Consider the following 14,332-nt stretch of genomic DNA (forward strand, 5'->3'; position numbering starts at 1 on the left):
TGCATACATGTGCATATGCTGTGTGTGTGTGTGTGTGTGTGTGTGTGTGTGTGTGTGTGAAAGCATGCATTCCCCCCGTTCCGTCACTGACATTCTTGAAGCTGTAGCAAAGCTTTCGAACTCATTGGTCACCAACAATTAACAGCAAAGATGGAATATTCACTGAAAGTATGTGAACATAACAGTAATTTTATACTTGATAGATATAAAATAAATGATACACTAATGACTGTCCTTCAATAATACTCCTTCTCCCACTCCCTATCTCTCTGTCTGTCTCTCTGTCTCTGTCTCTGTCTCTGTCTCTCTGTCTCTCTCTGTCTCTCTCTGTCTCTCTCTCTCTCTCTCTCTCTCTCTCTCTCTCTCTCTCTCTCTGTAATCTTGAGGAAGAGCACAGTCCCATCAAGCAAAGCCCACACTACAACTGGTCTTCCCGCTGAGTCCAAAGAGATGAAGCAGTTTGACAGAGATCCCCAGAGACCCCCATGTCATGTGCTGGGGTCAGATGAAGCTGGGAAGGCGCCCTCCTTCCTTCATCATTCCGTTCCACTGAAAGGCATTGGCCTAAACCCAGATTGGCTCTTTGCTCTTGTTTCCAAGAATCTTTTTAAAGAATGATTTATTCATTTTTCGGCATGTGTGTATGTGCATGCCTGCATGAGTTTGTTTATCACATGCATGCAGGTGCCCAGAGAGGCAGAGACATTAGATCCTTTGGAGCAGGAGTTACAGGTGGTTGTGAGAAACTTGATGTGGGGGATGGGACCCAAACCTTGACCCCGTGAGAAAGAAACACGTGCTGTTAATCATTAAGCCATCTCGCTTGCTCGCTTGTGTGCTTTGTGTACAAAGATAACTGAAGGAAAGTCCCATCAATAAATGTAGACGTACTATAACAGTAATTTACATTCATGTCTTCATACATATTGTAAAAAGCTTTGTGTTAAAGGTCTTAGAAGATTGGTTGCCTAGTTAGAAGTTCTACAACTATGGAGACCTAGAATGTTACAAGTCCATAGCCAGTGAGCAACAACTGTTCTGTTGTGCCATATTTAGCTCAGTGAATACCCATTTGTCGTCCACCTCTTGTATCTGACATAAAACTCTCACTATTATTGGCTACAATTCTTTTTGGACTGTACGGACAGATCCCTAGCATCTGTCATCCAAAAGTTAAAATTACATTCAGCTAATACCTGAGGCCTACATCGGAGCTTTTCTGCACTGCTATCATTTGCCTATCTGACTCTTTAATGCACTTTTAAATACTTTAGTTTATGGCTTTCTTAGTTCTATTAAGATACAAAGCTAACAAAACTGTAACCACTTTGGAACACTGCATTTGGGGCAACCTGAATCAGCTTTCCTGGGCTATGACCTCTCAGATTTGAGTTCAGAGTTAACAATCTTGTATTCCCTTTGCAATTAGAATGGTGCCTATGAAATTATGAATGTAATAATTCTGTACATTCCTAATTTGAATTTTTAGCACCAGGCAGTTCATTGGCTCCTTCTACCATTAGTGGGTACAGAAAGAAGATGGCCAACTACAAGCCATGGCTGGAGTTTCCTATGTTAGATTGTATAGACATGTGACAGTCTGTCTCCTATCCTTGACCAATTCTGCTGCTTGCAGGAGGGCTATACAGATCACCCCAGTGAACTCTTGTGTCATATGATCCTGGCTCTCAGTTACCCCTTCCCTCAAACACTTCCTTACTGAAGTTCAGTAGCAAGAGACCCTTGGTTCGAACTCTGAGTCCCACAGTGGATTCTTTTGAGAGCTCTCTAAGAGGCCCCTGGAAGTCTTGTTCATGGTCAGGGTGAGGACAGGCAGTAGCAATTTCAAAAGCTTGGAGCGTGATCCTGCTGTGCAGCTATAGTGGGACTCACAACTGGTCCCAAATTTCGTGAAAATCCTGTATAAACACTAGCTAGCTGGTAAAAAAAAAAAAAAAATCACAGCACTCAAGAGGGAGAAGTACAAAAAGTTCACAACTATTGTTGGTTACATAGTAAGTTCAGGGCCGGCCTAGGCTACATGTTTCTAACAAGTTTTTGGGTGGTGTCAGCTCCACTGGTTGGGGACAATACTTTGAATTAATGTCATTTGATTCTCAAGAATTTGAGATACCGATCTCTGATGCCAGCCTTGGTGATCCTCCACAGGGTTTTAGATTTTGAAGGTGTGTGGTAGTCCAAGACTGCGTCCAAGAATATGTTTCTCAGGGGTTCTGTGTGCTGCTGGTGGTACTAGACAGGGGAACCCACTTGATAATGGGTGAAAAGTCCTTATACTTTGTGCTTATATGTCATAAAGCTCAAAACATGACACCCACCTTGAGCACTTCCTGACAGCAAGGGCTTATCAAAAATCACCTGAGAATTTCTGGACTGTGAAAGAAATAAAACAAGCAAGGAGCAACAGTATACATCGATAAAGAATAACATCTATATTCATTCCTCGCCCTAGTGTGGCCACATAAAATAAATCGCCCTTCTCTGATTTTTGCCAGACTTGTTTTTTAAGTGGTATCCTGAGGACAGTGAGATGAGCCTACTTTTTTTTAGGAGTACTGGGGTCCAGGATCTAACTTCACCGATAGGAGCTGTGAACACAGAACCAATTAGATGTACATGAGTGATAGAATTAATTACTTCTGAGAAAATTTTGCATGAGGTTATGGGAAGATAAAGGAGAGAGAAAAAACATTAAACAAATGACTTCATGGTTAGTAATTTGAATGTGTAGTTAGATAGTAATAACATTACCCTACTGAGAAAACAAATTCAATCTCTAGTTAGGAGGTAGAGGTTAGTAGCTCAGTTGAAGATGTGTTAAGTTTAGGGTCCGTGGAACATTCCAGTGTGAATGTATAGAAGGAACTGGACTTGAACAGAGATGTGGACAGTGCTTCATTCTTTCTGGCCAGTCAGAATTCTCAGTGCATGATAATTGGCTATGAAGACCAGCTTTGTCCGGTTCTGACTCCCCTGAAGCATAGGGAGTGGCCAGTGGTATTTTGCACATAATCAGAGGTAGTGATAACTCTCTAGGGTTGAAGTTGTTGATATACTGCCCTAGGACTCACAGAGAATCCAGTTTGAGCTAGAGAAACCTTGGAAAGAGAAGAACACAAGAAAGCAGTAATGCAGGCAGGATCAAGGATGTCAAATGTCTCCTGTACAAGGGGGACACAGATAAATCTATGGTAAATATAAATATATATTTAAGTTAGCTAAATATATAGAGGTATAGCTATATATTGTACCTATTTAAATTCACTAAACTGTCTGAAGAAAAGGGAGAAATATATTATCAGCCTTTAAAAGAAACACTAACCTAAGCAGAGGAGGTAAAATAGACAAGTGTTATTTATAGATAACCAAACAAAAGCAACTCTCATAGTCTTTGAAATCTTTAACCTGATAATGCAGGTTAAAAGTATGTGATGATAATTTAGAAACTGTCTTTTTTTATTTGTGTCTTTTCTTTGACTCCAGTGCATTTTTAATTAATAACTTTTTGCTTTTATTACTAATGCTGCTGGTTACAAAGTAGTTATGGAGCTGTATCTGTCTATTTCATGCTTGTCTAATCTCTACCTGCACTTAGGAGGTTGGCATGTGGACTGTTTCTTCTAGATATTTTTGAGTTTTTATATTTCTTTTTCTTTTTCTTTTTTTCGGAGCTGGGGACCGAACCCAGGGCCTTGTGCTTGCTAGGCAAGCGCTCTACCGCTGAGCTAAATCCCCAACCCTATATTTCTTTTTCAATGGTATAGTATCTTATTCTGGGGGCGGGGGGACAAATACAGAGAGGATAAGAAATCCCATACAATAAATCTGCCAAAGGTTAGACACTCCACCCGAAAGGGAAACACACAATCAGGTGTTTACTTATTTGTCTTCCCTCAGACACCAGCAGTTTTCAGGCTTTCTGTCAAACTCTGAGAAACTCTTTTGAGTTCTCTGTTCCCACTCTCCGTTTCTAGAGAAGAAAATAACATATAAGTGGATGGTAGAAATCTTAATCTCATTTATTGGCTTCCTTGCTTGTAACATTTAAAATACCAGAACATACAACCACAGAAGCGAAGATGTTCGTTATCAGCAAGGAGATTATGACTACCTGTAACTAATCGTGATATCCAAGGAGGTGCTCCATCTGTGAATTCACCACTCAGATAGCATGTGTGTGGTTACACATGCACATCATATTGTGTGTTTGTTTTTCCCCTATTAGGTTAAGCCGTTGGATACAGCAATACTAGTCTAATAGAAAATCAGCCAGAAAAGTGTCCCAGCTCTGCTGGATATTAGCAATTTCCCTAAAGGGTCTCAGGTAAAATAACTTAGAGGATGCGGCAGTGATAATAACACCAACACAAAGGATCCCAGTAATGAACTACAGTGGCTTCCAGGAAAATATAGTCAGCATTGTGTCAAATGGGTTTCACACTCTTTTGAATTCCCGCTATCTTATTTTGACCTCTAAAACCTAGAAGTGCTGTGATGCTCAGTTATTTTCAATCAGCAAATTGATTTGTATTGAACAAGTTCCCAGGACTTTGACTGACATGTGTAATCTCAAACCTAGTGAGTTTTCCTGACAGCAATAAAAATGTGACTTCAAGTAACAAAATATTTTTCCATTTTCATCCTGTCAGCTTTAATGGAAAATGCTTGTAACTGTGTACTGTTCTACATCTAGAAACTACCAAACAGAAGTCATGTAAATGAACTACAAAAATGACAGTTGTAAGATGTTTGAGACGGACAATATATTCTTGGGCCTTCCTCAGTGAAATAGCCATTATCCATAACATACACAGACACACACATACACACATACACACACACAGACACACACACACACACACACAGAGACACATACACACACACAGACACACACACATACACAGACGCACACACACAGACACACACACAGACGCACACACACAGACACACATACACACGCACACACAGACACATATGCACACACACAGACGCACACACACACATACACACAGACACACAAACACACACAGACACATATACACACACAGATGCACACACAGACACATATACAAACACAGACACACACACACATACACACACATACACAAAGACACACACAAACACACACAGACACACACAAACACACACAGACACATACACACACAGACACACAGACGCACAGACACACACACAGACACACACGCACAAACACACACATACACACACACAGACACACACAGACACACAAACACACACATACACACACACACATACACACACAGACACACAGATGCACAGACACACACACAAACACACACACAGACACACACAGACACACACACAGACACACACACAGACACACAGATGCACAGACACACACACAAACACACACACAAACACACACATACACACACACAGACACACACACAGACACACACAGACACACACACACACACACACACACACACACACACACCAGAAGTACCAGAAGTTTTTAACACGACCATTGGATGATTATTCTTAGAATGAGTAGCTGTACACTTCCCAAAGGAACAAGTGTGTTGAGCACACGAGCACGCACTACTTCTACAGATTACAGTAGAATACAAACTGACACAGCCAGCCAAGGATATGAAGAAGCAGACATAAACGTGAATGTATGAGTCTCAAAAGAGAAGGAGGAGAATAATGGGACCTTTCTAAGAATGGAGAAAACTTAAAGTATCATGGACGTATCACTCTGCAGTCCCCAGTTCACAACTATTCCAGCTTAATCATCCTCACTCCACCATATGCTGAAGAGTAATAATTTATGCAATATTTCTTTATAATCTTCCTCTCATTAAGGAAGCTTTGGATGTTGTCTTCATCAGGATTTACATTGCTAATCGTGATATCCAAGGTGGTGTTCCATCAACATGACCACAAAGCAACTTGGGGAGGAAAGGGTTTATTTGGCTTACACTTCCCTATCATGTCATCACTGAAGGAAGTCAAGTTAGGAGCTCAAACATGGCAGAAATCTGGAGGCAGGAGCTGATGCAGAGGCCATGGAGTGCTGCTTACTGGCTTGCTCCTCATAACTTGCTCAGTCTGCTTTCTTATAGACTCCAGGACTACCAGCCCACAGTGGCACCTCCCACAATGGACTGGGCCCTCCCTTATCAATCCCTGTTTAAGAAAATGCCCTACAAGCTTGCCTACAGCCTGATCTCAAGGAAGCATAAGGTTTGAGGCTGATTCAGTAGAGGTTCTCTCCTCTTAGATGAACGTAGATGTTTTAAGTTGACATAAAACTTTCCAGCACAGATGACATTTGTGTTTCCTCACTTCCCGTCTCTGTCACGGTCTACACAGCGAAGCACATTTTTAAAGGCAGCAGCCATAGCTGATTTAAACCTATGGAATCAGAGAGTTAGCTTCTATTTTTGCATAACACTTCTGTCCCACAGCAATTTGATATTTGAACTTAAATGTTCACTGAGGCTCACAGTACCATCCCCGATATATAATGAAGGTAGGGGGTGGACCTAAGACAGATAATCAGGTAAACTTACCTAGAATTGGTGTTTCACTCATGTGTATGAGCAAGAAGTTCCTTTTAAAAGGCACCATAACAAGTTCGCATCTGCTCATTTCTAATACATCCTGGCCAAACAAATCATTTTTTACTTTAATCCTGATTTCTAGGGACTTGCTACTCTTTCCTGAGCCACTTATTAAATAAAAACACCTAAGGAACAGGCTTCATAGTCTACTCCAGCAAAATAAACCACAAAGGTATTAAACTAAACACCAGATGGCTGAGAACAAACCCCCATAGAGTTCTATTTCTTAGGTTCTTAATTAAAATCATTTCAAGTGAATCCTCTCAAAGATGACACCTGAACAGAACAGATTATAGTTTTCCATCTAGCATGGCATGTGTGAGCAAATTCTTCTTGGCAGACAGCACACACATATGTTAAAATTATACGAAGTTGATTTTCTTCCCCTAATTTACCTGTGGGGTTGTCACTTTACATAAATCAACAGATGATCATGGTCCAGAAACGTCAGGGTTACACTTCCAAATTCATGACATTTTTATTCCTATGTCAGATATTGAACAGTTGGGAAGCCATGTAAGTCAGCTGGTCATGCCACATACAACATTTACATGGCTCAAGTTAATACACGACTGAAGTAACATTCACACTGCTGAATACAAGTCCTGAACGATTCTCCACTATTTAAAACTTAAGTCTCTAGAGATGACTACAAGTGACAAAGTGGGACAGAAAACACTGTGCTGTGTGGAATACCAGAGGAGGAATGTGATTTCTGTGACTTTAAGTTTAATTGAAAAATCCGGCTCTACACAACACATATATGAAAGGACTAGTAATACTATAACATATCTACTTATAGTCTTATCTATGAGAATGAGATATATGGCGTTTAGCTGTGATATGATGATAAACTTTTATAGCATCAAGTACTTTAAAATATAAGGTATTAAAATAAGAAACTGATAACTAAAATTTTGCTCATCTTTTAAAATGCTGTTATTTACATGGTTTACTAGGTAGCTTACAGTTGTAAAGTCGTTATATTAATATAGCATATTATGAATTATGTTAAAATTACTACAGTATGAATAGACTATGGCTATAATAAAAATAAGTAATTAAAGTCATGAATTCTCAGGATTTTATCACCTCACCACGAAAGACAAGACTTCTTGGAAGACGTACCTTATCTGCTATCTCTTATTGCAAGACAAATTATCTATAAAACTTAAAACATTAGCATCGTCATCTCATCGTGCCGGTGGATGAAGACTCTGAGGGCAGACCTGGTAGGCGCTCGCTCAGAGTCTCTGTTGGCTCCAGGACGTAGTCATCTGAAGTTGCTGGGAAGGAAAACTTTGTTTCCGATATGAGATGATTCTCGCGGCAGCTGATACGTGACCGCAGCTCCATGTTCTACGGAGCACTGCACGAGCTGCTCAGTGACACCACGAGGTAGCTGCTGGATCCGTCCAGAGTGCAATGCAGGAGTGAACTGGATCATAATGCCTTGTACTCCAAGCCTCCCTCATTTGTGCCCTGCTCTACTCACCGGAAAGAAGTCTCCAAGCCTGACCCTCACAAACCGGAAGAGCCGGGGCCCCACATTTTAACGATTGCCTGAGGACACCTGCCACTGATGAGTGCTCTCCTTGGCTCCCAGTTTCTGCAACGTTACATTGTTAAGAGCCTCCATTTCTTGACAGCACTCTAAAAACTTAAACTCTGGAGACCTATATGCATAGTGTGACACTCAGCCCAGGGAAACCTGTGGCTTTGCGCTCTATGTGAAACCATGTTGCTAAATCCTAAAACTCTTCTGACTAAATCAAAATTAGTCTATTTTACAAAACAGTTGGGAGGCAGCAGACAAAGCAATATTCCATTCTGGGAATGAGCTGCAGAGGTTTTAAAAGCAGGAGGTTAGCAGCTGAAATAAATACTTAAAAGTGTGACTGGAAAGAGGAGCATGTGCTCGGCTCTTAATGAACAGGTTTTAAATTTTAATGTGATAAGTGAATAGAAAAAAATTAATCCATAGGTAGTCCAAAAGTTAATATGACAATTTTTATACAAATTTCCCAAAAGAAAAAATATTTCTTAAAAAGACTATATGAATAAGATGTTATAAGATTCTGGTATTTTGTTTCACTTGTGGACATAAATTTTGATTTTCACACTTTTTAAAAATGATGGGATTGTGTACTTTTTAATAATCATGTCTAACATGAACAGATTAAATGTGAAATGTATGCATATGTCAGGACACTTCATTACTAAATCTTACACGGTTCCTTAATTTTATAGCATTACTTGAAAATATACTTTAGCCTTAGATGCAGAAGCATGGGGCTGGGGAGACGGCTCCGTGGTTATATGAGCTTATGCCCTTATTGCTCCTGGTTTGGTTTGATTGGTTCCCAACAACCACACGGCAGTTAAAGACCACCTGTATCCGGTTCCATGGGACCCAGAACCCTCTTCTGACCTCCTCAGTCTTCTGCACAAAACTGATGCATATACAGACACCCACACACACACATACATACTCAATGAATGAATGAATGAATGAATGAATGAATGAATGAATATAAATCGTTAGATTCGGAAGTGCACAAACCCTGTAAAGCTTCTCAGAGTCAAACATTTGCAGTGTGTTTCAAGGACCCGATTGGCTCTCTAAGACTCTAGAAGCAAGGACCAGAAATTCAAACGTCCCTTTTAAACACTGGCACTTTAACTGCAGGGGCACGTCATAGGCAGTTTTGATTCACAGAGTTTCATTAAGACGACCTTGGAAATAGTGTTTCCTGATGTGCCTCGCACTAAGAAAATGTTAGAAAAGTAGAGGCAGCCCTACCCCTTTGATTGCAGCACTGGGAAGGCAGAGGCAGCGTGCATTCCCTGTGAGTTTGAGGCCAGCTCGGTTCACATAGTAAGCTCCAGACCAGCAAAGGCTATACAGCAAGACCCTAACTTAAAGGAAAAGAAAGAAAGAGAAACAGACAGACAGGCAGGTGGATAGACAGATGGACAGACACACAGACACAAGATAGAAGGAGGAAGACAAAAGGCAGAATGGTTCCCATCTACATTCAACATGGGAGTATAATGAATGTAAATTTCATGACTCCCCAGATGAGAAATATCTATATTTTAGTACGAACATAAATTTAAACAATTGTCTTGTGAATCTTTCCTAGTGATATTTTACTTTTGTATTTTAAACCCATTAATAACACCAAAAATAGAAATGTTTTTCTTAAGTTCACATGTGGTGTAAGCTATAATGGTCTGTATCAGACCAGCTGTCCGATAGTAAAATGATCTGTGCAGAAAAACAACTTTTAAAATGAATAAAATTGGCAGCCAGGGCTTGTGGGACCAAGATCCAGACGAGGCAGATTCCATCCGTTTCACCTGCTATGTCGGACTCCCATTTGCTGGTTCCCAGGGCAAACACTGAGGTCTAACAGTCATTGTGGTCAAGAGATATCCCTCAATCTCAGAGGATAAACAAAGTGTCAGTTCAGAATTACCAAAGTAAAGAGAGCTCAGGAGTCCTGACCACAGAGAAGAAAGAATCCACTTGAAGTCAGTGCCTAGGAAATTAGGGTGTGTACCAGATCCCAGGCAAGCACAGAGCAAGCTGGAGATCTAAGGGATCTGCTGAGAAGGCAAAAACCTGAAAAGGCTTTGGATAAACAGCAGGAAACTAAGACAGAGTCACAGTTTTCCTAAGGAAAGGGAGACCCTGGCAAACACGTAGACTGTTTTGTTTTGTATTGTATTTTTTTAGAGACAGGATTTCCCTGTGCATAACTGGCTGTCCCGGAAGTTGCTCTGTAGACCAGGCTAGCATTGAACTCACAGAAATCTTCCTGCTTCCCAAATGATGAAATAACAGATGTGCGCCACCACGACCCAGACTTTTAATGAGCGTTCAGAAGGATTGCATTCACATGGGATCAGTGAAAAGGTATAGACCACTATCTGATGACATCATCAAACCCAATCCTTATCCACAGTGGGGTGATCTGTACTAACTGTCAAGCCCTCTCTAAATTCCCAAATCCCTCATGTTTCCCATAGCATACGTTCCCAAAAGCATTACACATTTCCAGGCATGTAAGAAAACTGAGCCAAATCACTAACAGCTAAGCAAACACACACACACACACACACACACACACACACACACACACACACACACACACACAAAACCACAAAAATAAAACAAGGAACAAAACAAAACAAAAACAGAGAGCTTACAAACAAACACATGAAAGCTTCCATACAAACAGCAAGCAGCCACTGGCACAATTACTAAGCTGTAAACTGTAATGTTCTGGTAGATCCCGCAGCCAGATGATGCCTAGGCACCATCTTGCAAAGGCCTATACCATAGCCAGTAAAAGTCCCAAGGACAGGGCTGGAGAGAGGGTTTAGTTCTTGCGAAGGACCTGTGTTCTGTTCCTGGCACCCACATGCTTGTTCATAAGCATTCAGATGATGCACATACATGCATGCCAGCAACACACTCACACACACGGAATGAAATGAATCTAAAACTAATAATAAAACGTGAAAAAAATCCAGTAGTTTACTACTGGGGCTCAGTGATCAAAGGTTCCTTTTCTGAATCTTAAGGCTTACGCATGCCGAGCCTCAATGGAGTCAAAGCACAGTGATGGAGAACTGGGAGCCTGGCTACCTCCCAGAGTGCTTAGGGTTACTGATAGCTGGCTAACTTGGACCCTTGGACTCTCTCTAGCTCTCCCTGCCCATTTGTAAAAACAGAAGCTTCCTGTTTGCTCTCACTATCAACTGTGCTAGCGTTTCTGAGAGCTGAAATGTGACTCCCGTGCTGCGGATGATTTCCATTATGGACTTTTCAGTCGTGAATATCGGAATGATATTTAGCCAAACGGTAATGCTTTTGCCTGTCACGTTTATTTGCCTGTTTAGGATATTCCCCGCACTCCGAACCCAAGAGGCAAAAATCAAAATGATTATTAGTAGGAAATTAGTAAGGTTTAAAGGAAAGTTCTGCCTTGTGAAAAGAGATAAGGAAGCCGAATTCTCAGCTTCTTAACATCAAAGGGCCAGTGACTGTTTAGCCCCAAACATTTATGCACACTTAGGAGACTTTCCTCATTCTTAAAGGGATCCTGCCTTGAGACTCTCATCTCAGAACTGTCCTTGATCCTGGGGATGCTGATGAGTGAGAGAGAGACCAGTGGCTAGAGGGACAGAGAGGACAGTAACTCCTTCTCACTAATGCTGTTCTCAATTGCCACGGCTGCGCTGTAGTAAAAAGCCAGCGGCCTTCTAAACAGCCTTATTACCAGCGATTTTAAGATTTCCACACAATGGGGAACCTCTTATCCCTCGTACCCAGGATGCTCTGCACTATTACGTCATCACATCACTGTGCAGAAGTTGTACTGTGTTATTATATTTTATTATGGAACATCAGAAATAAGACATGGCAGAGGTGAAGGTTTTATATCACTCACAGTATGGGCATGTGCGTAGTGCTTAATGAATTAGCACTGTTTTTAGACCTACAAGCAGCATTAAGATACACTCATTTGCGGGCCCCAGATACTTTTCGTTTGCATATTTATCTAATGAGGAAGAAATTTTCTCAGGTTAGCAGTGTTCGCTATCTCAACCAAGCAACTGGCTTTCTTATCTCATTTGCTCTTAACTTCAGTGTTTTTCCATATAGGATATAAGTATTCTGAAAAATAATTAAAGAGTGAATCTTAAATATATACATTTATAGAATAATATGCTCGCCAATATCTATGTTAATGGCATGTTATCACATAAATTATGTATTGTAATTTTCTTTCTTACCTATTTTTGAATGGTTTTACTTATTTTTTTATGTTTGAGATAAAGGTCTTAATAGCGCCGGATGGCCTGGTACTCACCATGTCCACTACTTGGTTTCTGAGTTCCTGACATGCCTTGGCCTCCTGAGTACTAAGATTAAAGATGTGTGCTATCACGCATAGCTATACCATAGTTCTCTACTTTGAATTTTCAGAACAGGTCCTCTCCACGCCTGATGGTAAAAGCTCAGGTGTTTCTAGAATTTTCAGAGTGACTACTTAAAGGACTGTAGTAACTGACATGGAAGCAAGCATACACTGAATGATGAAGCTGAGAATCCGAATCCGGCAATACAAATGCCACGTAGCACATTCCTCATCCCAGCAACGCTCCCTTGCACACCTACGTCACTCAGGCTCGTTGAGAAGACAGCAGACAAAGTAAAGCAATGCTTCTGTAGCACTGAGAAACGTGACAAGGTTATTTGTGTTGCTGTTGTTGTGGTTTTGGGCAATAGCGTCTAGTCGTGTCGCCTCTGCTGGTCTGGAACTCACACTAGAGACGGGGCTAATATTTGGCCTCTACTTACCATTACACGTATGCTCTACCATACCCAGCCTGAAAGTTAACCTTTGATAAAAAGCCTCAGTCTACAAAGGTCTTTAGCTTATCAAATCTATAGCGTTTTAAATGGGGAACGCCTAGAACCAGGGTAATGTTATCTCTTCTTTGTCCGTGTTCTTTCATTACCTGGTGGAACGCCACCTGCTCCTTCCTCTTTGTCCTGTCTGTCTGTCTGCCTGTCTGTCTGCCTGCCTGCCTGCCTGTCTGTCTATCATCGTAATGAAATCACCTAATTTTGTAAGGCTGCTAGAAATGTGTTCCTATAAGAAGTGGTTGTAGTGATGGCACACACCTTTAATTCCAGCCCTCAGGTGGCAAAGGCAGGGGGATCTCCAAGTTCGAGGCCAGCCTGGCCTACAGAGTGAGGTCCAAAGTCAGCCAGAGCTACACAGAGAAACTGTGTCTTAAAAACAGCAAATGTTAAACGAATAAATGAAGTGTAGTTGTTACTTAGGCCTGTGAAAACTCGGCATTTTCATGATACTATTTCATAAGGACAATTACTGCTTACCATTCTGAGGAACTACCATAGAAAGGTCGTCAGAAGAAACATCACACAAATCAAGAGGTAACTTAGAGTCTGGCTTTATTTTAGTCTACGGCAGAAAATAAAATGAGCAAATACAAACAATCACAAAACAAGAGGCATTTTTCTTCTGAGTTGCAAGAACATAGAGAACTAAATTTTGTAGTCAGTAGGGGTCCCTTGAAATCTAGGAGAATGGCTGTATATCTCAGTGTAGTCTCCACATGAATCGTCTCTCTAGCTTATATTGTAAAACAGGGCATTTTAGTAACCCACTAAGGCAAAATGGTTTTTAAAACCTCTTCTGTGGTCGGAGAACTCACATCCATGTGAGTCCCAAGCAGCTCAATGGTAAAATCCACGAGTATTCATAACAGTGCATTATTAGGGAGGAAAAAGATTCCCTTTAATTATCTGTACAGACAACTGTGAAAGATCCTTATAAAACCAATTATTTTTAAGTTAGTTTTATTTTAGTGTTAGTTGAATTCGGAGTCTCAAGTACACTTGGCAAGCACTTCACCCTTGACCTGCATTCCAATTGCCAGTTTTCAGCCAAAATGCATTGAAAAATAAGTTCAAGGATGATTTTTAGAATTTGTCTAATAAAACACCAAAATTAAATTACTGGTGATTTTTGATGTTTAGTCAGCGTGAAGGGTCTCATACAACAATTATTTTCATATATATTCCAAATTTTGTTTCCATAAAGCATAAGACAGCACCACTGTGTTAACATATAATTTTGGAGGAAGGCCATTTTGCA

The 14,332-nt window shown here is 40.7% G+C and overlaps 1 protein-coding gene across 1 annotated transcript in view; it reads right to left on the bottom strand.

Annotated features, from left to right (window-relative positions):
- The window catches only part of Fam83b (family with sequence similarity 83, member B), a 76,445-nt gene that overhangs the window by 33,886 nt on the left and 28,227 nt on the right, over positions 1-14,332 (bottom strand). The window lies entirely within an intron of this gene.

This window comes from Rattus norvegicus, chromosome 8 (assembly GCF_036323735.1).
Source record: "Rattus norvegicus strain BN/NHsdMcwi chromosome 8, GRCr8, whole genome shotgun sequence".
NCBI lineage: Eukaryota > Metazoa > Chordata > Mammalia > Rodentia > Muridae > Rattus > Rattus norvegicus.